Consider the following 23,384-nt stretch of genomic DNA (forward strand, 5'->3'; position numbering starts at 1 on the left):
AGGGCCCCACACATGGTAGGGAAAGGTTCCACTCATAAGCTATTCTCCCATCTTTTCTTACAATGTCTTTTTATGGTGTTTATATCAATATAATTATGGGTTTATAGAATGAGTTAGAAAGTATTGCCTTCTTTTTGATTTTTCAGAGGAGTATTTAGAGAATGGGAAATCTGTTTCTTGAGTGTTTTGTAGGATTTACCAGGAAAGTCATCTGGGCCTGAAGTTTTCTTTGTAGAGATTTTTCAGACTTAAACTCCAATTTCCTTATTAAATGCAAGGATAATCAGATTATTCATTTGTTCTTCATTAAGATTTTGGAAGTCATGTCTTTCAAATAATTATTTTCACTACATCTTAGTCTTCAGATTTCCTATCATATAATTGCTCATGACATTCTCTTATTATCCTCTTAATGTCTATAAAATCTGAAGTGCTTTCCTCTCTCCTCATCCTTAATATTGACATTTTATATCTTACCTCTTTTTTTGTTCTACTGGCTAGATCAATTTTATTGATCTTTTTAGACAAAAATACAGTTTTTGGTTTTATTAAATTTCTTAATTATTTTTGCTATTAAATTTATTTCTTTCCTTTATTACCGTCTTTGTTAGTGCAGATAACTACTAAGTAACTACAGCAGGAACCCAGTGAGAAAATGTGAGAGCCTTGTACGTAACGATGCAGTATTTGGGTCAAGTTTATGAAGTATTGAGAAGATAAATCAAGTAATATTTCTGACTGTATTGACTGGAGTGTTAAGGAAGGAGGTCCAAAACAATGGAAGTGCTGTATTTATAGATATAACATTAATTAAGATAATAAATACAGAAGGACCTATCAATAAAAGAAAATACTGAGGGACATAAACTTAGTTGTAGAGATCTTTATTTTTTTTCAGTATTTTTTATTGTTTGTTCTATTTAGTTATACATGATAACAGAATGCATTTTGATTCATTGTGCACAAATGGGGTACAACTTTTCATTTCTCTGGATGTACACAGTATAGAGTCACACCATTCATGTAATCTTATTTGTAATGATATTTGTCACATTCCACAATCTTTCCTTCCCCCACCCCTCCTCTCCCCTCCCCTTATTTCCCTCTATACAATCCAAAGATCCTCCATTCTTCACTTATGCCCTCCCCCCACCATTACATATCAGCATATCACCTGTCAAGCTATCAGAGAAAACATTCTGCCTTTGGTTTTTTGGGATTGGTTTATCTCACTTAGCATGATATTCTCCAGCTCAACCCATTTCCCTGCAAATGCCATAAATTTATCCTTCCTTATGACTGACAAATATTCCATTGTGTATATATACCACAGTTTCTTTATCCATTCATCTATTGAAGAGCATCTAGGTTGGTTCCACAATCTAATAATTGTGAATTTAGCTGCTATAAACATTGATGTGGCTGCATCACTGTAGTTTGCTGATTTTAAGTCCTTTGGGTACAGACCCAGGAATGGAATAGCTGGGTCAAATGGTGGGTTCGTTTCAGGTTTTCTAAGGAATCTCCATACTGCTTTCCAGAGTGGCTGCACCAATTTGCAACTCTATCAGCAATGTATGAGTGTGTTTTTTCCTTATATCTTCGCCAACACCTATCGTTGCTTGTATTCTTGATAATAGCCATTCTAATTGGGGTGAGATGAAATATTAGGGGAGTTTTGATTGGCATTTATCTAATTACTAGAGATTTTGAACATTTTTCATATAGTTGTTGATTACTTATATATCTTCCTCTGTGAAGTGTCTGTTCAGTTCCTCAGCCCATTTATTGATTGGGTTCTTTGTGTTTTTGGTGTAAAGTTTTTTGAGTTCTTTATAAATTCTGGAGATTAGTGCTCTATCTGATGTGCATGTGGTAAAGATCTTCTTCCACTCTGTAGGCTCTCTCTTCACATTATTGATTGTTGCCTTTGCTGAGAAAAAGCTTTTTAATTTGAATCCATCCCATCTTTTGATTCTTGCTTTTATTTCTTGTGCTTTGGGACTCTTGTTAAGGATGTCTGGTCCTCAAAGGGGCCAAAAATATGCAATGGAGAAAAGATAGCCTCTTCAACAAATGGTGCTGGGAAAACTGGAAAACCATACACAACAGAATGAAATTAAACCCCTATCTCTCACCCTGCACAAAATTCAACTCAAAATGGGTCAAGGACCTTGGAATCAGACCAGAGACCCTGCATCTTATAGAAGAAAAAGTAGGTCCAAACCTTCAACTTGTTGGCTTAGGATCAGATTTCCTTAACAGGACTCCCATAGCACAAGAAATAAAAGCAAGAATCAACTACTGGGATAGATTCAAACTAAAAAGCTTTCTCTCAGCAAAGGAAACTATAAGTAATGTGAAGAGAGAGCCTACAGAGTGGGAGAATATCTTTGCCACTCATACTTCAGATAGAGCACTAATTCCCAGAATATATAAAGAACTCAAAAAACTCTACACCAAGAATACAAATAATCCAATCAACAAATGGGCTAAGAAAATGAACAGACACTTCACAGAAAAAGATATACAAGTAATCAACAGATATATGAAAAAATGTTCAACATCTCTAGTAATAAGAGAAATGCAAATGAAAACTACCCTAAGATTTCATCTCACCCCAATTAGAATGGTGATTATCAAGAACACAAGCAACAATAGGTATTGGTGAGGATATGGGGGAAAAGGTGCACTCATACGTTGCTGGTGGGGTTGCAAATTAGTGCAGCCACTCCGGAAAGCAGTATGGAGATTCCTCAGAAAGCTTGGAATGGAACCACCATTTGACCCAGCTATCCCACCCTTGGCCTATACCCAAAGGACTTAAAATCAGCATACTACAGAGATACAGCCACATCAATGTTCATAGCTGCTCAATTCACCATAGCCAGATTGTGGAACCAACCTAGATGCCCTTCAGTTGATGAATGGATAAAGAAACTGTGGCATATATATACAATGGAATATTACTCCACCATGAAGAATGATAAAATTATGGCATTTGCAGGCAAATGGATGAAATTGGAGAATACCATGCTAAGTGAGATAAGCCAATCTCAAAAAACTAAAGGACGAATGATCTCGCTGATAAGCGGATGAGGACATATAATGGGGGGTAGGAGGGGTTAGCGTTAGAGTTAGGGTTAGGTTTAGGGTTAGGGATAAGGAGGGTGGTAAGAATGGAGGAAGGAAGGACTGTATAGAGGGAAAAGAGGGGTGGGGGGGAGGGAAAAATAACAGAATAAATCAAACAACATTGCCCTACGTAAATTTATGATTTTTAATTAAAAAAATACTGAGAAAAAAAGTGAAATGAGTATATTAATAGGATGAAACTGTCAATCCTGGGGAAGATTTGTCATATTCTGTTAATATTTGAATCTACTGCTGTGTGGTGTTGAGATCTAACTTACATAAAGTTTTCATGTTTTAATTAAAAAAAAAATGCCACTGATTCCCAAAGGTAAGCCAGGATTGCAATTAACATTCTTGTACATGTCATTTAGTGTTCATATATATGCATTTTTATTTACCTAATAAAAGTATCCCTGGGCCATAATAAAAAAAAAAAAAAAAGAAACTGTGGCATATATATACAATGGAATATTACTCCGCCATGAAGAATGATAAAATTATAGCATTTGCAGGCAAACGGATGTAATTGGAGAATATCATGCTAAGTGAGATAAGCCAATCTCAAAAAACTAAAGGATGAATGATCTCACTGATAAACGGATGAGGACATATAATGGGGGGTAGGAGGGGTAAGCATTAGGGTTAGGGTTAGGTTTAGGGTTAGGGATAAGGAGGGTGGTAAGAATGGAGGAAGGAAGGACTGTATAGAGGGAAAAGAGGGGTGGGAGGGATGGGGGGGAAGTGAAAAAAATAACAGAATGAATCAAACAACATTACCCTATGTAAATTTATGATTACACAAATGGTATGCCTTGACTCCATGTACAAATAGAGAAACAACATGTATCCCATTTGTTTACAAATAAAAAAAAAAAGGATGTCTGGTCCTAAGCCAACATGATGAAGATTTGGGCCTACATTTTCTTCTATTTGGTGCAGGGTCTCTGGTCTAATTCCTAGGACCTTTATCCATTTTGAGTTGAGTTTTGTGCGGTTATAGAGATTTGATTACCTATGTGATAGTTAAGTGTTATATGCAGGAAGCAATTGTATATTTAGATATGAAAGCATTTTACATTGATATCAATTAAATACATAATGTAAGAGCACTTTACTGTATATGCCTAAAGAAATAATATTCTTCCAATATATTCATAAAATTTTACTTCATTTAATGTATTATGATTTTAATTTCTTTTTATAATCCTTATCTAAACATAAGCCAAAACATATCCCATCCATTTCATTATCCCTTTGCTTTACTCATTGTACTATCTGTGGTTTCCTTTTAGCTTCCTTCAAGACTTTACATACGGTGAAATTGTAGCTTATTTAAAAATATATATTAGAGTATCAAATGCATTGAGTAGAAAATGAACAAACTTTAAAAGATTTACTATTTCATTTACAAAGAAGTATGCTGCTTTTCTTTTCTTGGGGTTATGGGAAAAACCAGAACATTCTTTTCAAATTATATATTTTAAAGGGTAATGTGTTTCATTTATTGTGGTGAGGGAGGGGTATGTATAAGTTACTTTGATCAGAGATTTGCATTTTGTTCTTTCTCTTTTGGAATGTTGTTTAGTATGTTCCTCATACTAAAAAATACAGAGAACTGTACAATAGAACATCATATATCCATCTCTTAAATTCAACAATTATCAAATTTTGTCAATTTTTTCAAATATACTCTTGATGTTTGTTTTTTCTGAAATATTTAAACAAAATTCAAGACATATTTCATTTAATTCCTCCATATTTCAGAATTTATCTCTAAAAATCATAACTAATTTTTTTGCAAATCACAATAGCATATCACAATTGATAATGATAAAGTTGTTATTGCATAATCCCTGTTCCATAGTTAAATGCCCTTGGTACTATTTCCTATTTGGTAATCAAATGTCCCCAGTTTTCATCAAAAAATGCCTTTTTATATTTGACTTGTTTCAATCAGGACTCAAGTCTACACATTGCATGTGGTTACTATGGGTCACAGGTCTCATTGGTTCCAGTTCACGTGTCTTGTGTCCATCCATTGACTCTTAAAGAAGCTATGTTCACTGTCCTCTAGAGAATGCCGCTTTCTGGATTATTCTTTTTCCCTCTTTGTTTACCTTGTTCCTGCATATTCAGCACTTCTTAGAGTTGAACACCAACTTTAGAGGCTAATGTTCAGTTTTATTTCTTCCTTCCTTTCTTTTCTTTACTTTTTTTTTTTTTTAAAGAATACTTCTTCATGGTGGCTCCACCTACTTAGACCCTGTCACATCAGGTAATATAGTTAATCTTGTTGTTCCCCTGTTTTGATGTTAGGATTGATCAGTGCTGACAACTGATCTCTCCATTTCATCCTTTGCACTAATGATTTCATTTATTGATAATGTCAGAATCAGTTATTTTACTAGGGACTACAAAATGATGGTTTTGTGATGTTATAATTACTTCAACATTTGTTAGAATTTTTTGCAAGAAGAATTTTCTTTTATTAATTAGGACTATTTGGTTATCATTATATATGGAAATATAGAAAAGATAGGGTAAATATTCTTTCTCTTAACCTAGAATATTTTTATTCCATTCTTTTATTTCCTGTTCCATTTACTTTTTTATTTTTCATTTCAACTCAATAAAAGCTAGACACTAAAATAATGCTAGAAGACTTATGGCTAGACACCAAAAGTTGGGGTCACATGGATTTAATTAGAAAAAGAGATATGTACAGTGTTAATCATGAGTCTGAAACTGGTTAATCATTTTGACTGCCACATTCAAATGTTGTTCTAGGATTAAACTCCCCTACATACTTGCTTAGACAACTTTTTGAGAAAAATTTTACATGAAAGGAAAAATTATATTCAGGGGATGGGATTGTAGCTCAGTGGAAGAGCACTTATCTAGAATGCACGAGGCCCTGGCTCATGATCCCAGGCACCAAATAAACAATGAAAAGAAAAACTAGATTCACATTCTATACTCAACTCAAAATCCAGAGAATGAAATAGTTGACAGGGAGAAGAGACATCAAAAGGTCACAAATTTGAGGATGACTGTAGTGAGTGATCCAAAATTATGAATAAATAACTGAAGTATATAAAGAAGCCAGGAGAAAACAGAATTGAAGGAGAAGAAGGTAGTTGATAGTTTAAAGGAGAGAAAGGATGGCTAGAAGGAACAGAAGTGTCAGTAGCAGCATCATGGCATTGGTGGACTCTTGGAGTAAAGATTCCCATTTTCAGTGCTTATTGTACTCCCCACAGTGCCCTTCAAATCTGAAGAAGCTTTTGTCCAAGATTCCCGGAGGCTGACTCCACTGGCTGCCATGCCATCCTTTAAGTCAACTTCAGCTTTTCTTGGGTTCTACTACAAACATGGCGAGTCAGTTTAGTTTGCTTTACTATCACCAAGAATCCTCTTGAAAATAATCTTTTAATTATTTGTAGTTACTCAGGTCTCTGATTCTTACACCCCAGGTAACATAGCTACCCCAGTGTGATACTATCTGGAATGACACATATATTCCAGTCTCTGATTACTGTTCAAGTGTAAAGAAATGCATCAATTTGACTTCACAGCATCTAAACAAACCGTTCAGTTCTTGCAAGTATACACTCCTGAAGACTTAGGATTTACAGTGGGGAGAAGGGATAGCTTCCCAAACCCAAATATTTGTACCAAAAAGATACTTGACATAAATGGTATAAAAGAGACCATAACCAATTTTGAAAGTTTTGACTCATGCCAATTATAGTCATTTAAAAATAGATCAATTGTTTCTCTGTAAATTCCCTAAACAATACATCATATGAAAAGAATAAGAATATTTTTCTAAATCCTTAAGGGTATGATCATGCAAATGTTTACTAAGGATTAGTATTAATTCAAACATTTGTGAAATTTTCAATTTTTGCCTCCCTAATTACACATCACAGATAATAGAAAAAGTTGGTCCTGGATTTTTTTAAGGTTTTGATTTGCTTGTTAGAAAATTTAGACACGAGTAAATACTTATATGTTACATACATCATCATCTTCATATAGGAAACTATGAGAATTGAATGGAAATAGGCATTGTATTAAGCATATTCATAGTTTATGTAATTTAACACAAATAACATCAGTACCATTATTTTTCCTGAATTGCAGATGATGAATCTGAAGCACAGAGTGGATTAAGTGACTTTTCTTTCTCTAGACCACACATCTAGTAAGAGGCAGATTCAGAATCTGAACACCCTTTGCATCAACAAAAGTATTGATTATAAGGAAAATGATTCCAGGAGTAAGATGATGGACATTGATCATTTAGTCCAACCCAAACATTTTCTGATGTTTAATGACTAATCTAGATCTGGTTATGATTATTTATAACACGATTTTTTACAAGATGTTAAAAATTCAGGATTTTATATGGCACCAGTTGCAATGGGATGTAAACGAATAGAAAAAAGGTATAAAATGTGTTATCACAAGAATAAATAGCAAGTTATGTAGGCTGCCCTTGTCCATCTCCACCTCCTTTCCCACTTCTGGAAAGCATTTCTGTTGTTTTACAAAATGTAAATTTCAGTAGTTAAACTAAATTCATTCCAATTTTATTTTTCGTATTAAAATTAAATATGTTCTTAAAGATTCAAGTTTATTAAAATAATACCTTAAGTCATAAATGCAAATAAAGAGAAAAAAGATAAAAGGGTGATTGGCTTTAAATAGTGTTCAGAATTGACTTGTTTTATGACAAGAGAAACCTAACTGGAAATGGAAAGCTCGTCAATATAGTAAGTGTCCAATTTGATGAGCTCAATCACCAATCCATAAGCTCATTTTCAGCTTTAATTGCAATGTTATGATGTTTTAGTTTCTCTTTGATGCAGCTTTCACTTACAAGATTAGTTTATAATAAACTAGTAGAGTCCTGCTCAGTAAAATTCATCCTTCCTGGCTGTTCTCTCTCTGTTCATGATAATGTCAGTTAATTGCATTCATGTATGTCAAGTGTTCATAAATGCAGAACATACTAACAGAGCCTATTTTAATAAGGTGAAAGAGCATAGCAAACTAAATGTCTCTTGAGTTCTAGCTTCGATAATAAAGTTTCCATTGCATACAGAGCACAGACCCACTGCTTAGTCATCTGTTACAATGAACATCCTTCTTCAAAGACAACTTTGCATATCACAATAATACTTCACATTTAATGGATTCTAATTTTATCTGTTGTGACTAATGAATCAGAATGATCAAATTTGGCAGTGGTAGATTATGTTTTCCTTATTTCACTAAGAGATTTGCAAGATAATAAATTGGTTTATTAAATTGTGTCTCATATGATTCAAGGTTTAAAACATTTATGCTTTCTGTTAATTGCTGCAAATTAAAACCAGGAGATATACTTATAATGGTAGAATGGATCAGTTATTTAATTAAACCTCCTTTTTATAAATTATAGATTAAGTTAAGCTATGACTGCATGGAAAATGAAGAAGTGGGCTTTAAATTAGAGAATTTGATTTGTATATAGAAAATGTAACAAATTCAGATTAGTGTTGTACCAGAAGGGGGTTCAAGGAGGTCCCTGGGCAGAGGAGACCTCTACCTGGGCCTTGCAAGCTCTTGAGACAGAAAAGAATTTAAGAATGTATCAGGTTTTATCATAGGAAAAGTTTTATTAGACAGTGAAAGGTGAAAATCTACAGTCACAAAGCAGAATACCAGCTATCTGAAGAGTGGGAAGCAATGTTTTTGGGGTCACAAGTTCTTCTTTTAAAGAAAACTTGTGAGGGTTGGTATAGGGAGGTACGTGGGGGTAGAATCAGCCTGGTGACACAAGACAATTTATGGTGATCTGGCAGGTCTCAGGATCCTTGGGTCTATGTGGTCTCCCCTACTTGGTCCATAGGTAACATTGCGAATGTACCTATATTATAGGTTCTTAAAATAGCCTATCTTTATACAAAGAAAAAAGATTACATTATCCTTTGTTCCGCCTTTCTAAAAGAACAGTGTTAGTACATTGTATAGGCTCATTAACAGTACAGAAGGCAATCTTCATAAAGGAGTGAATTTGTAGTCACATTAAGATTCACAGAGTTTTTGAGTTTGGTAGTGACAGGCCTAGGAGAAAAACTGGCCTCCAGAGAAAAAGTTCAGAGGAACTTCAGCACAAGGCTTTTGGATTAAAGTTGCAGTCTCCTCTTTTTCCTTTTTGTCACATTTCTACCTATATTTCATCTTTTTCCTATCCTACCTCAATATATACACACACGTGCACACACACACACACACACACACGCATGCATATATATGTATACATTATATAATGGAATAGGAGCATTAATACACCATTTTTATGTATACTTTTTTAACTTTTAAATATGTATATATAATAATTCCTCTGAGTTGCAAATAGGAAATGGTTGCAGAGAGTTAATAGCTTTTTCAGTTCTGCTTCTATAGCAGTTTGGAATTTATTTCTGATTAGCATATGAACTGCTAGTGTGTCAGTGAGGATTTCTGAAGCTGTAAAACTAGTTTACTCCTATGAGTACATAAAACATTTCCTCTGCAATCAAGTTTTTTGCTATTAATTCTATTAACATTTTTTTCCTGGAGACTAAAAAACAAGAAAACACTAATATAAACTTCCATTCATTTTGTGTGATAATTATGTTTTCATTAGAAATCAATGGAATCTGAATAAGATGCTCCTTTATATCTCACGTATAATTAAATTTTATTATCAACAGTCACAGAAATTTATTGAATGCTCACTATGTGCTAGTGAGTATACAAAATATTTACATATAAAAATCTCATTTAATCCTAACAACTGCCCTAGAAAAACTAATAATAAAAATAATAATAGTCTTGCCCATAACACTACCACGAACATGGTGAATGTTCCTAAGACCCACTGGACGTTCTGTAAGAAGTGTGGTAAACACCAACCCCATAAAGTGACACAGTACAAGAAGGGCAAGGATTCTCTGTATGTACAGGGAAAGTAGCATTATGACAGGGAACAGAGAGGTTATGGTGGGCGGACAAAGCCAATTCTCATGGAAAAGGCTAAAACAACAAAGATCTTGGTGAGGCTTGCGTGTATTGAGCCTAACTGCAGATCTAAGAAAATGCTGGCTATTAAGAGATACAAGCATTTTGAACTGGGAGGGGATAAGTAGAGAAAGGGCCAAGCAATCCAATTTTAAGCTTCATTGTTTGTTTTGTTATGAAGATAATAAAATATTGAGGTTATCGTCACTTAAAAAATAATAATACAATTATTATCATTCCCATTTGCAGATGAGATCATTGAGATTTAAAGAGACTACTAACTGTTCTGCTGGGTAAATTAGTTAAGTAGCCAAGGTAATATCAAATATTTCTCTTCTGAACTTCATTGAGGTTTAGCCACATGCTCTCACCATTGTGGATTTTATAGAAGAAATAGTCAGAAAGGTGTTAAATTGTGGAAAATTAGCCCCTAGCAAATATGTAAATGATGTAGACTTCTTAGCTACCAAAAAAAAAGGCAGTAGTAATCAACAATGGATGGAGTTGGAAGAAAACAACTCTACTTTGGAACTGGGAATGAAGCATAAATTAAGCATTTAAGATTTGGTGCCAAACTGAAAGCATATATTTACAAATCTATGAAGGAAATTTGAACACAGTGCAAAAAAAAATTATTATGAAAATATAATGATTTGTGACCTCTTAAAATTTGGAAACGTAAAGCCTAATCAGCAGTTACTAGGTACTTGACAAAAATCTACATTGTGAGAAAAATAGGATGTCTTTCCTTTTCAAGCACCAATTTTCTTTACTTTTTAATGTCGTATTTTGCTCACAATTTTGATTTCTTTTTCTCCATTTTTCCGTAGGTGGAATAGAGTAAAGAAATTGTTTTGGAAACAGTTTTGTAAATATCACCAGGTTATGTTCTGGCTTTGGAGATTACTTAAACCATTTGGGATCACTTAAACCATACATAAACACATATATGTGTTTCCTCTCTGTGTTTCCTCTCTCCTCTCCAAATGTGTGTGTGTGTGTGTGTGTGTGTGTGTGTGTGTGTGTGTGTGTGTGTGTGTGTGTGTAATGTTGGTGATGTAGAGACACTAAGTGAAAGAAGTTCAAGGGAAGGAAAATAATTTTTCCTTCTAACTTTCTGAGTTCTTAGCCAAGATCCCCGTAACAAAAGACAGGTTAACAAGAGAAAAGCTCACAGATTTATTTACTGTCAGTATTATGGGACATAGGAGCTTTTATAAGAACATGAAGAGCCAAAGAAGTGGTTAAATTTGAGGTTTTTTTGTGCTAGATTTGGTGAAGAGTACAATTGTGGACAGCTGTTTCAGAAAAAAAAAAAACTATACTAAGTATGAGATAAGTGTAGTCACGGGGAAAATAGAGAGGCCTGTTCACTCAGATTCCTTTTCTTCCTTATGTACTCAGACATAGGATGCTCCTTTCCTCTTGGGGGTGGGGATGACTCCTCTCACCTCTCATGTGAGGGAGAGCCTTCAGACCTGCTTCAGGGGAAAATCCAAAAGTCCTCCCTGCACATGCCATTTCTCAAATTGCTTCAACTAACAGTATTCAATATTTGAAGGTCTCATATTTTGGGGTAGGATGTTCTGAGCCCTATCAAAAAATGTTTTATAATGCTAGGGAAAATTGGCTAAAGAGATAAAATGTAGTTTTGATCAGTTCTAAACCCTAAAGCAAATGTCAATAAAATCATGCTAGGTAAGTTAAATCCTGTGTCAAGAGAAATTATGAATTTACACAATATATAACACTGTTGCAAACTTAATATTCAATGAGTTATGATCCAGTTTATAGTGACTCTGCACTTTTCTATGCCCTTATCTGTTCTAGTAATCTAATCATTGCTAATTTTCTTTGAGTACTGCAGACAGTTTTAGAGGGAGGTGATACCTGGGCTGTGTTTTGAAAAGAGAAAGAGTACTTATAATTACACAGAAATTAAGGAGGAGAGAGAAGAGAAAAGGTGAAATGACCAGAAGATGTATCATCAGACATATCAAGAAATAAAGTAATGTGGGTAGTTAAGTGTTGGGGAATGGAGATGGAAGAAGTGAGATTTGGAGTCAGATGGTCAGGAGCCTAGATAGTCATGTTAGGAGTAATTGATGGTTTTACAGGAGTGGTTTGAAATATTATGGTCTTTGTTTTTAAAAGATTAAGTAGGTGGTACTATGGAGGGTTCCATATATTGAAAGTAGAAGACATAGAGTCAAAGAGATGACCTAACAGTCTAGGTCAATTCTTGAGGCAAATAAGGACAACACCTGGAGTTAGGACTAATGGAAAGACAGAAGCAAATTCCATAGGTATGCCAAAGAAGAATCCACAGGAGAGCAGAAGGAAGAGAAGCTGTGGAGTGTGGCAGAGGTTGATGACTACAGGGGTTATCTATATTCACAGGACAAATAGTGTTGCCTTTCATTTAACTAGAGTATATATTAGAAAGAGTCACAAGTATTTCCAAATTCACCCAAAATGCCATAGACAGGCAGTAAAATAAAAATATAGGATTTAGAAGAACATTTGTTTAATTAGATAAGCAAATTAAGGAACTTTGCAATTTTTTTAAATTTCATCAGTGGATGTCTGTTATCTCCATAGGTAACAGAAAGCACAGCTAAAGTTGAAACAGCTTATCATAGGATGCTATATTGGAGTAAATGTTCTACAACAGCAGAAAGACATCTCAGACATGAAAAGTTTTTTTCTGTATTAAAGTGTATCGTAGCAAAAATTACATTTTGATATTTAAATTTAAAAAGGATATGACACAAGAATTGGAGGTCTATGGAGAATCATCAGATAACTATGAGAAAATCAGGTTCAAAAAAGGCCTGAATGTTCATCAGGAGGTTTTTTAATGGCTTCTATTTGGATAAGTAATAATTTTTCACTGTCATTTTCATTGAAATATCTGATATTTGAGTGGGTGAACATCTTTTTTCCTATGATTATTAGGTTTTTGTGTTTTCTTCTTTTTAAATTGCCCATTTATCTCATCAGCCACTTTTCTAACATATATCTCCTTCCTGTAGACTTATTTTCATATGAATAACATGATCATATGAATAACATGATTACTTTTTTTAGAGACTGTGTGTATTTTTCCAGTGTGTTGTTTTTATTTTAAATGGTGGTTTGATTTTGGTTTAGGTTTTGCCATGTTAAGGCAAAATGATGATAAGAACCCTTTAACCACAGTTTTCCAAGAATGAAAGTCAAACTTGACAGTGCCTATGTAACTGAGAAAACCCTGAGACAAACTCCTTATTTTTAGATTCTGTTTTGAAATTATCCAGTTGAAGCTTCTAGATTAAAGAAAAAATATTTCAGAAGTCACAGGCAGAGTCTTTTGTATAATAATTACAATCATTAATTGGAGTGCACAGTTTGTCTCTTCTACTCATTAATCTTTATTTATCCTCCTTCAAAAGTCCACACAAATCTCACTTTCTTCAACTAACTTCTGTGAATGACCATACCAGTATGTTCTGCATTTTATATTTTGGGCTTTATCATATTCAGTAGTTTCCACTTACTTCTGCAATACATCCTTTTCAATTGTAAACCATGTTTCTTGTTATCACATCAACTCAAGATTGGGAAACAGAATGTAAAAGCAGCCCAAAGAATATCTTTGGCTCCTGTAGCTTGAGCTTTTGGGCTAATCCTCCAGTGTCCCTCGGTTACATCAGACATTCTTCATTCTCCCTTTCTATTCTCCATGTTCCTACTCTCTGTGTTGATCTTTTTCTGATCCCCTTTGATATCACTGTGGGCACCCTACAAGCACCCTACCATCACCTACAGCACCCTCCAAGTTCCCTATCACTACTGGTGCCTCATAAATGAAGCTTCAGAATCCCTTGTTGCCAAAATTATTCTCACTGCTGGCCATTTCTGTAGACATTATAGGAATCATTCTTAGTGACTGCTGTTACTTCTGGTGAGAACCAGTCATGATCACTGTTTTTCTAAAATTTGATGTAATAAAACCGCTGTTTCCCACAACCATTTGTATCCTTTCATCTTGTAATTTCTTTCATAGCACATATCCCACTTTTTAAATTTTGGGTGTGTACTTATTTTTTAAATTTCTGGTCCTATTAGATTGTAAGGTTCAGAAAGCCAGAGACCCTGCCTATTTTATTTAGTAGCAAGTAATCTGCCCTCAGCACTTGCTGGGCTTTGGGTAGTAGCTACTTGTTATAGGGATGAACAAATGACATTAGCAGTCATTTGTTCATCAGTCATTATCAGTCAATTATCAGTCATTGCTGATAGTTTCCTATGCTGAGAGAAAGCTATTTAGTTTGAATCTATCCCAGTTGTTGATTCTTGCTTTTATTTCTTGTGCTATGGGAGTCCTGTTAAGGAAGTCTGATCCTAAGCCAACAAGGTGAACATTTGGACCTACTTTTTCTTCTATAAGATGCAGGGTCTCTAGTCTGATTCCAAGGTCCTTGATCCATTGTGAGTTGAGTTTTGTGCAGGGTGAGAGATAGGGGTTTAATTTCATTCTGTTGCATATGGATTTCCAGTTTTCCCAGCACCATATGTTGAAGAGGCTATGTTTTCTCCATTGCATATTTTTGGCACCTTTTTCTAGTATTAGAAAATTGTATTTATTTGGGTTTGTGTTCGTGTCCTCTATTCTGTACCATTGATCTACCTGTCTATTTTGGTGCCAATACCATGCTGTTTTTGTTACTATTGCTTTGTAGTATAGTTGAAGTTCTGGTATTGTGATACCCCTGTTTCATTTTTCCTGCTAAGGATTGCTTTAGCTATTCTGGGTTCCTTATTCTTCCAGATGAATTTGATGATTGTTTGCTCTATTTCTGTGAGGTACATCATTGGGATTTTCATTGGAATTGCATTGAATCTGTATATCACTTTTGGTAGTATGGTCATTTTGACAATATTAATTCTGCCTATCCAAGAACATGGGAGATCTTTCCATCTTCTAAGGTCTTCCTTAATTTCTTTCTTCAGTGTTTTGTAGTTTTCATTGTAGAGATCTTTTACCTCTTTGGTTAGATTGATTCCCAAGTACTTTATTTTTTTTGAGACTATTGCAAATGGAATTGTTTTCCTCATTTCCCTTTCAGCTGTTTCATCGCTTGAGTATATATGAGTATAAATGCTGTAGATTTATGCATGTTGATTTTATAGCCTGCTATTTTACTGAATTCATTGATGAGGTCAAGAAGTTTTCTGGAGGAGGTTTTTGGATCCTCTAAATATAGAATCATGTCATCAGCATATAGTGACAGCTTCAGTTCCTCTTTTCCTATTCATATCCCTTTAATTTCTTTAGTCTGCCTAATTGCTCTGGCTAGAGTTTTGAGGACAATGTTTAATAGAAGTGGTGAAAGAGGACATCCCTGTCTTGTTTTTAAAGGATATGGTTTCAGTTTTTCTCCATTAAGAATGATGTTGGCATCCCTGTCTTGTTCCTGTTTTTAAAGGGAATGGTTTCAGTTTTTCTCCATTAAGAATTATGTTGTCCATGGGCTTAGCATAAATATCCTTTACAATGTTCAGGTATGTTCCTATTATCCCTACTTTTTCTAGTGTTTTGAGCATGAAGGGGTGTTGTGATTTGTTGAATGCTTTTTCTGCGTCAATTGAAATAACCATATGATTCTTATCCTTAAGTCCATTGACATGATGGATTACGTTTATTGATTTACGAATGTTGAACCATCCTTGCATTCCAGGGATGAACCCCACTTGATCGTGGTGCACAATTTTCTTAATATGCTTTTGGATACTGTTTGCCAATATTTTGTTAAGGATCTTTGCATCTATATTCATCAAGGATATTGGTCTAAAATTTTCTTTCCTTGATGTGTCTTTTCCTGATTTGGGTATGAGGGTGATATTAGCTTCATAGAATGAGTTCGGTAGGGTAACCTCCTTTTCTATTTCCTGGAATACTTTGAGAAGTATTGGAATGAGATCTTCTTTGAAGGTCTTGTAGAACTCGGCTGAGAATCCATCTGGTCCTGGGCTTTTCTTGGATGGTAGGTTTTTAATGGCTTCTTCTATTTCATTGCTTGATATTGATCTGTTTAAATTGTGTATGTCCTCCTGGTTCAGTTTGGGAGGAGCATATGTCTCCAGAAATTTGTCAATGTCTTCAGTAGATTCTACTTTGTTGGAATACAGATTTTCAAAGTAGTTCTAATTATGTTATGTATCTCAGTGGTATCTGTTGTGATATTTCCTTTTTCATCACAAATTTTAGTAATTTGAGTTTTCTCTCTCCTTCTCTTTGTTAGTGTGGCTAAGGGTTTGTCTATTTTGTTTACTTTTTCAAAGAACCAACTTTATGTTTTGTCAATTTTTTGAACTGTTTCTTTTGTTTCAATTTCATTGATTTCAGCTCTGATTTTAATGATTTCCTGTCTTCTACTACTTTTGCTGTTATTCTGTTCTTCTTTTGTTAGGGCTTTGAGCTGTAATGTTAGGTCATTTAGTTGTTGACTTTTCATTCTTTTCTGGAATGAGCACCATACAATGAATTTTCCTCTCAGTACCACTTTAATAGTGTCCCAGAGATTTAGATATGTTGTATCGTCATTCTCATTGACCTCTAAGAATTTTATCTCCTCCCTGATGTTTTCTGTTATCCTTGTTTCATTCAATAGCATATTATTTAGTCTCCAGGTGTTGGAGTAATTTCTGTTTTTTATTTTGTCATTGACTTCTACTCTAAGTCCATTATGATCTGATAGAACACAAGGCAGTATCTCTATTTTTTTGCATTTCCTAACACTGATTTCTGGCATAACATATGGTCTATTTTCGAGAAGGTTCCATGTGATGCTGAGAAGAAAGTGAATCCGCTCATTGATGGATGGAATATTCTAAATATGTCTATTAAGCCTAGATTTTTTGTGTTATTGAGTTGTATGGTTTCTTTGTTTGATTTTTGTTTGGAAGATCTATCTAGTGGTGACAGCAGTGCATTAAAGTCACCCAGAATTATTGTGTTGTGGTCTATGTGATTCCTGAAATTGAGAAGAATTTGTTTGATGTACAGGGATGCACCATTGTTTGGGGCATAAATATTTACTATCGTTATGTCTTCCTGATTTATGGTTCCCTTAAGCAGTATAAAATGTCCTTCTTTATCCCTTCTGACTAACTTTGGCTTGAAGTCCACTTTATCTGATATAAGGATGGAAACCCCCGCTTTTTTACTGAGTCCATGTGTGTGGTAGGTTTTTTCCCATCCTTTCACCTTTAGTCTGTTGATGTCTTTTTCTATGAGATGAGTCTCTTGCAGGCAGCATATTGTTGGGTCTTTCTTTTTAATCCATTCTGCCAGTCTATGTCTTTTGATTGATGAGTTTAGGCCATTAACGTTCAGGGTTATTATTGAGATATGATTTGTATTTCCAGTCATTTGTCTTATTTTTGGTTTTTAAGTTGGCTTGGTTTCTCCTTTGAGTGGTTTTTCTCTAAGGTAGTTCCTCCCTTTGCTGACCTACATTGTTGTTTTCCATTTCCTCCTCATGGAATATTTTGTTGAGAACATTCTGTAGTGCAGGCTTTCTATTTGTAAATTCTTTTAACTTTTGTTTATCATGGAAGGATTTTATTTCCTCTTCAACTCTGAAGGTTAGTTTTGCTGGGTATAGGATTCTTGGTTGGCAACCATGTTCTTTCAGAGCTTGAAATATGTTGTCCAGGCCCTTCTAGCTTTTAGATTCTGGGTTGAGAAGTCGGCTGCTATCCGTATTGGTCTCCCCCTATATGTAATCTAATGCTTTTCTCTTGCGGCCTTCAAAATCCTATCTTTATTTTGAATGTTAGGCATTTTCATTATAATGTGCCTTGGTGTGGATCTGTTGTGCTTTTGTGCATTTGGTGTTCTGTAAGCCTCTTGTATTTGATTTTCCATTTCATTCTTCAGGCTTGGGAAATTTTCTGATATTATTTCATTGAATAGGTTGTTCATTCCTTTGGTTTGTATCTCTGTGCCTTCCTCAATCCCAATAATTCTTAAATTTGGTCTTTTCATGATGTCCCATAGTTCTTGGAGATTCTGTTCATGATTTCTTACCATCTTCTCTGTTTGGGCAACTTTATTTTCAAGATTAAATATTTTGTCTTCATTGTCTGAGGTTCTGTCTTCCAAGTGGTCTAGTCTTTTGATGATGCTTTCAATTGAGTTTTTTATTTGGTTTATTGTTTCCTTCATTTCAAGGATTTCCGTTTGTTTTTTTTTTTTGAGAATCTCTATCTCTTTGTTGAAATGATCTTTTCTTCTTGCAGGTGCTCTTTTAGCTTATTGGTATTATCATTCATTGCCTGCATTTCCTCTCTTATCTCATCCTTTGCTTCGCGAATCATCTTAATCATGTACAATCTGAAGTCCTTTTCTGATATTTCTTCTATGATACTGTCATTGGAGTCTATTAATATAGAATCTAGATTTGTTTGGATCATTTTCTTTCCTTGTTTTTTCATGTTGTTCATGTATCTTCCCCTCTAGCAGTGCAAGAACTGGGGTATTGCAGATTTCCCCCTATAGGCTTATAGTGGCCCTATAGGTTTCCAAAACCCTTTCTTTAAGGGGAGATCAATATTAGCAGTGCCCAATTCAGACACTATGCAATCCTAGACCAAATCGCCTCTGACTATGAGCTTCAAGCCTCCAGCAGGCGTCTCAGGGTGGGATTTGTCCCACCTAAAGATCGGAGCTATGGCTTCCAGGATTATCCAAGATGGCCGCCATGTCTTCGAAATGTGTTGGCAAAAGGAGAGCTGCAGCTCAGGGTGTGGACATGGTCAGCTGGAGCTCCTGGAGGCGGGATGCGGTTGGTCAGGCAGGGGTCTTGGAGGTCGGGTGTGTTTGGTGTGGTTGTGGGATCCAGGAGGCTGGGTGCAATCTTTCGGTCTGGGGTTCCGGTGATAGGGCGCAGTCAGTTGGTCCTGGGGTCCTGGCGGCAGGGAGCAGTCAGTCTATGTGAGGGCCCCAAAGGCAGGGAGTGATCGGTCGAGCTGAGGCATCCTGGAGACGGGGCTCAGTCAGTCTGGCCAGGGGTCCTACAGGGCATGGCTGTTGTCTCAAAATGTCGGCAGCCACATGTAATCAAACCTGCAGGTACTGTGACAGAGAACTTCCAGGCAACAGCAGGCAGCTGGTGCTCCACTGGTGGTCGGTGATCAGTTTTCCAGATGCCCATTTTTAAATTGAATAAATATTTTCCTGTAACTGAGACTTGAGCGTAATTTGTATATTCTGGATGCAAGTTCATCAGACTCATTTACTTGGGTTCATCTCAAAAAACTCATACATGTATGGAATTTGATTTCAGTTCACAAACCCCCTCTTCTGTCCCCTTTTCCCTCCTTTCCTCCTTCCCCTCTCCCGTTCTTCTTCCTCTACTCTACTAGACTTCCTTTTATTTGTCTATTTATTATATTTGATTGGTTATTTTTACTTATGCATATAGGTGAAATATCCTGTGTTATATTTATTTATGTGCATAATTATGTGCATGAGTTTTTAAGTGTCCCTTCTGCATTGCCTCCCCTTACCCATCCCTGCACTTTGCCTCTTGATCTCCTTCTTCTACATTACTGATCTTCCCTTCATCTTTATGTTATCCTATTCTTCCCTCCCACTTTCCTTTATTATACTCTAGCTTCTGCATATGAAAGAAGATATTTGACCCTTGATTTACTGAATCTGGTTATTTCACTTAGGGTAATGTTCTCCATTTCCATCCATTTATGGCAAATGCCATAATATCCTTCTTCTTTATGACTGTGTAGAAGTCCATTGTATGTATATACACCACAATTTTTTAATCCATTCAACTATTGATGTTTGCCTGGGTTGATTTCATAATTTAGCTATTGTGAATCATACTTCTATAAACATGGAGGTAGCTGTATTGCTATAGCATGCCAATTTTAGTTCTTCTGGATAAATACCAAGGCGTGGGATAGCTCGGTCTTATGGTGGTTCCATTCCTAGTTTTTTGAGGAATCACCATACTACTTTCCAGAGAGGTTGTTCTAGTCTCCATTCCTACCAACAATGTAAAATTCCTACCAACAATGTAAATGTTTTTGCAATCATTTTTCTCCTGATCCATGTCATTCTCTCCATTTTCTCAGTAGTATCTTTTGAAAATTAAATTTTATCTAATTTATGAAGTCCAATTTATCACTATTTTATTTTGTGGATTGCACTTTCTGTGCCACATCTCAGGAAATTTTGTCTAATACAAGGTCACAAACAATTTCTACAATGTTATCTTTTAGAAGTTTCATAGTCTTAGGTGTGGTAAATAGATCCATGATCCATTTTGTGTTCATTTTCATATATTATAAAGTAGGGCAAAGGTTCACTTTTCTTTTATGCACGCAATACCAAATTATTCTAGCATTACTTCTTGAAAAGAGTGTATTTTCTCTATTGACTTACTTTTGCATCTTGTTGAAATTTGATTGATTTTGTATTTGGAGATATACTGCATTGATTGCCATAGTTTAAAGACATAGAAAGCTTTAGAAAGCTTTAAAGACAAGTGATGTGAGTCTATGTGATGTGAATTTTTTTTTTTTTTTATTTCATCTTGACTCTTCTAGTTGTTTGAGTTCACCTTGTCAGTTTTAGAATCAACTTGTCAATTTCTACAAAAACTTCCTCTGGAATCTGATTGTGATTGCATTGAATCTATACATCAATATGGAAAATTGATATTCTAATAATATTAAAGTACCAATCCATGAAATTCATGAGTAAAATATTTTCCTCTATGTAGGTCTCCTTTGATTTCTTATATCAATACTCTGTAGTTTTCTTCATTTGTATATCTTGTATATATTTTTATATTTATACCAAGTGTTCAAAACATTTTTGCAATTATAAATAATACTATCATTTTATTTTTATTTTTTTTATTTTTTTATTTTTTTAATGTAAACAAATGGGATACATGTTGTTTCTCTTCTTGTACATGGCATAAAGGCATACCATTTGTGTAATCATAAATTTACATAGAGTAATGTTGTTTGATTCATTCTGTTATTTTTTCCCTTCCCCCCACCCCTCCCACCCCTCTTTACCCTCTATACAGTACTTCCTTCCTCCATACTTGCCCCCCTCCCTAACCCTAACTCTAACCCTAACACTAACCCTTCCCTCCCCCCCATTATGTGTCATCCTCCACTTATTAGCGATATCATTCATCCTTTGGCTTTTTGAGATTGGCTTATCTCACTTAGCATGATATTCTCCAATTTCATCCATTTGCCTGCAAATGCCATAATTTTATCATTCTTTATGGCTGAGTAATATTCCATTGTATATATATACCACAGTTTCTTTATCCACTCATCAATTGAAGGGCATCTAGATTGGTTCCACAGTCTGGCTATTGTGAATTGAGCAGCTATGAACATTGATGTGGCTGTATCGCTGTAGTATGCTGATTTTAAGTCCTTTGGGTATAGGCCAAGGAGTGGGATAGCTGGGTCAAATGGAGGGTCCATTCCAAGTTTTCTAAGGAATCTCCACACTGCTTTCCAGAGTGGCTGCACTAATTTGCAGCTCCACCAGCAATGTATGAGTGTACCTTTCTCCCCACATCCTCGCCAGCACCTGTTGTTGCTCGTATTCTTGATAATCGCCATTCTAATTGGGGTGAGATGGAATCTTAGGGTGGTTTTGATTTGCATTTCTCTTATTACTAGAGATGTTGAACATTTTTCCATATGTTTGTTGATTGCTTGTAGATCTTCTTCTGTAAAGTGTCTATTCATTTCCTTAGCCCATTTGTCGACTGGATTATTTGAATTCTTGGAGTAGAGTTTTTTGAGTTCTTTATAGATTCTGGAGATTAGTGCTCTATCTGAAGTATGATTGGCAAAGATATTCTCCCACTCTGTAGGCTCTTTCTTCGCATTGCTGATAGTTTCCTTTGCTGAGAGAAAGCTTTTTAGTTTGAATCTATCCCAGTGGTTGATTCTAGCTTTTATTTCTTGTGCTATGGGAGTCCTGTTAAGGAAGTCTGATCCTAGACCAACAAGGTGAAGATTTGGACCTACTTTTTCTTCTATAATCTGCAGGGTCTCTGGTCTGATTCTGAGGTCCTTAATCCATTTTGAGTTTAGTTTCGTGCATGATGAGAGATATGGGTTTAGTTTCATTCTGTTGCATATGGATTTCCAATTCTCCCAGCACCATTTGTTGAAGAGGCTATCTTTTCTCCATTGCATATTTTTGGCACCTTTGTCTAGTATGAGAAAATTGTATTTATTTGGGTTTGTGTCCGTGTCCTCTATTCTGTACCATTGATCTACCTTTCTATTTTGGTACCAATACCATGCCGTTTTTGTTACTATTGCTTTGTAGTAGAGTTGAAGATCTGATATTGCAATACCCCCTGTTTCACTCTTCCTGCTAAGAATTGCTTTAGCTATTCTGGGTTTCTTATTCTTCCAGATGAATTTCATAATTGCTTGCTCTATTTCTGTAAGGTAGGTCATTGGGATTTTAATTGGAATTGCATTGAATTTGTATAGCACTTTAGGTAGTATGGCCATTTTGACAATATTAATTCTTCCTATCCAAGAACATGGAAGATCTTTCCATCTTCTAAGGTGTTCTTTAATTTCGTTCTTTAGTGTTGTATAGTTCTCATTGTAGAGGTCTTTCACCTCTTTTGTGAGATTGATTCCCAAGTATTTTATTTTTTTCAAGGCTATTGTGAATGGGGTAGTTTTCCTAATTTCTCTTTCTGAAGATTCATCACTTATGTATAAAAATGCATTGGATTTATGAGCATTGATCTTGTAACCTGCTACTTTACTGAATTCACTTATGAGTTCTAAGAGTTTTGTGGTGGAATTTCCAGGTTCCTCTAAATATATAATCATGTCATCAGCGAACAGGGATAGTTTGAGTTCTTCTTTTCCAATTCGTATCCCTTTAATTTCTTTGGTTTGTCTAATTGCTCTGGCCAGAGTCTCAAGAACGATGTTGAATAGAAGTGGTGAAAGAGGGCATCCCTGCCTTGTTCCAGTTTTTAGGGGGAATGCTTTCAGTTTTTCACCATTTAGAATGATATTAGCCATGGGCTTAGCATAAATGGCCTTTACAATGTTAAGGAATGTTCCCACTATCCCTATTTTTTCTAGTGTTTTGAGCATGAAGGGGTGCTGTA

The 23,384-nt window shown here is 35.2% G+C and overlaps 1 protein-coding gene and 1 pseudogene across 3 annotated transcripts in view; both read left to right on the forward strand.

Annotated features, from left to right (window-relative positions):
- UNC13C (unc-13 homolog C) overlaps nucleotides 1–23,384 on the forward strand; it is an 869,114-nt gene that overhangs the window by 643,960 nt on the left and 201,770 nt on the right. The window lies entirely within an intron of this gene.
- On the forward strand, nucleotides 10,026–10,343 carry LOC306652937 (large ribosomal subunit protein eL42-like; annotated as a pseudogene). Its single transcript has one exon. The product of its transcript is annotated as a large ribosomal subunit protein eL42-like (transcript).

The sequence above is a fragment of the Sciurus vulgaris genome (assembly GCF_902686455.1).
Source record: "Sciurus vulgaris genome assembly, chromosome: 2".
In the NCBI taxonomy this organism is placed as follows: domain Eukaryota; kingdom Metazoa; phylum Chordata; class Mammalia; order Rodentia; family Sciuridae; genus Sciurus; species Sciurus vulgaris.